Source organism: Berghia stephanieae, chromosome 7, assembly GCF_034508935.2.
Source record: "Berghia stephanieae isolate SIO BIC M18660-M18661 chromosome 7, UCSD_Bste_1.3, whole genome shotgun sequence".
Classification (NCBI taxonomy): Eukaryota; Metazoa; Mollusca; class Gastropoda; order Nudibranchia; family Aeolidiidae; genus Berghia; species Berghia stephanieae.
Window position 1 is genome coordinate 50908079 of NC_088366.1, and position 2059 is coordinate 50910137.

General features: G+C 38.4%; 1 non-coding gene across 1 annotated transcript; it reads right to left on the minus strand.

Annotated features, from left to right (window-relative positions):
* Nucleotides 1-971: 971 nt before the first annotated feature.
* On the minus strand, nt 972-1079 carry LOC144977702 (U6 spliceosomal RNA). The gene has a single exon (XR_013646387.1). It is a non-coding gene; the product is annotated as a U6 spliceosomal RNA (small nuclear RNA).
* Between the last annotated feature and the right edge of the window lie 980 nt (nt 1080-2059).

Sequence of the window (2059 nt, forward strand, 5' to 3'; positions counted from 1 at the left end):
TAGCGCAATATCCACTAAATGTGCACAAAGCGCTTTACAAGGGGTCCCTGGTCAACAGCAACATTTAACACGTAGGACGGGACATGACGCCTGTTAGGCGATATTACAATTTGTCGGACAAAGACAACGCTGTAAACGGCCAAGTACTCATTTTACACCTGAGTACGGTGAGATAATGTGAGTAAAGAGCCTTTTCCAAGGACTCAACTATGCGCCGAGCGCGAGGCTCGAACCCAGGACCTTCAGATCCGAAAGCGAATGTCATACCACGAGACCAAATAGACACACCAAACGTCATAATTTACATAGCGCTTTTCAGAGGAATACCCTATGCTCAATGCGCTTCACAATATTTCATTTATTACCCCCAGACGGCCATCCAGAACCATCATTCCCTTTCATACAGTACCAGTCCCTTGTTAGGCGTCCTCCTTGTACTTACATTCTTACGATACAATATCCCTCACTGGCTGTACTCATGCACTCATTAAACAAAAAGGAATATAACAGATTCAAAACAAAACAAACAAAAAAAGAACAAAATCCAGAAAAACGGAAAGTTTCAGGCTCAAAACCCTTCCTCGGCCAACAACAACAACACAGAAACAGTCAATAGAAACATAGATATAATACTTTTAAAAAAAAAGATCACCGTCAGAGAAATATTCGGTACGTCCTCTTTGTATGCAGGGACGAATATTTTCAGTAATTTGAGGTCAGTGAGAAATAGAAGTAGTAGACCTTCAGAGCAACGAGACCCATGGTGCCGGAGTTTATCCCGGTTTCTATAGCGTGAAACGCACGATCTATAGCAATTTCTCGCTATCTTTTGTGTCTATTGCAAAGTACTTTCCGCCAGGTCTGACTGACCCAGCTACCCAATCACTGCTCGTAGGGGGGGGGGGGGGGGGGGGGGGGGGTTCAGAAAAAAAATATCGACTGCACCCGGAATCGAATCGATCTCGGTCTCGAAAAATATGGAACGCTTCAGGAATGTGCGTGTCATCCTTGCGCAGGGCCCATGCTAGTCATCTTTGCTGTATCGTTCCCATTTTTAGTATAGATTGTTCGAAGATGACGTCACCCATGTCTTTGTTATTGCTTTTTGCCATCCGTGTTTATGAGTAATGCTCACTGAACTGTATTAGCCTGACTATAAACGTTCATGGATACACACAGTTCTGTGTTTTGGTCCCTTATACTTCCGGATGGCAATGTTGTGAGCTTCTTAGCCAAGCGCATACTATCTATATGTACTGATTGAACTAGAATGGCTAGCGATTTCCAAGCTTTTTATTTTATTCTTTTTTTTTCTGCCAGTTAACTGCCGCCCGTACTCTGGAAAATCGCCTGTTTGAAAATTTGGTCAGAAAAGCTCGTCCTTCACATATCAATTGATTTAAATGGTCCTTTTCTTGTCAAAAAAGAAACACTCTCAAACCTGGGACTGAAAAGGGCCTCGCAAAATCCCAGGTTTAACTAACTCTCTCCTCACTAGCAATTTTCAGGATTTTCCCCAAAACTTCGCACCCAGCTAGCACAAAAACATATTTTTTTTATCAATAGCGATAAAGTTCTTGCGATAAATAATTTCTTTTGCAAACACGCTCTACAATACACTGTTCATTTTCTTTAAATTTTGTGATGTACAAAAGAAATTTGAATAAGAAAAATGTTGGTTGTATCGTAACTAATGTGACGATTTTCCTATAGTTGGTAAGGAGAGGGTTAAGAGCATTTTCCAACTCATCCTACAAATCACATCGATCTATCATGAATGTCTCTCATCTAGTCATAAACTATTAGACCTGGGCCTTCTTTCAAGACTTCTATGAAGTCACAGGTTTTTATTATTTCTGACAAGATTATGGTCAATAAAAACGAGAAATACCTACGTGAAATTCGAGATTTCTGGCCAACTATATATATATATATATATATATATATATATATATATATATATATATATATATATCTATATATATATATATATATACTTATACATATATATATACATATATATATATATATATATATATATATATATATATATGTATAT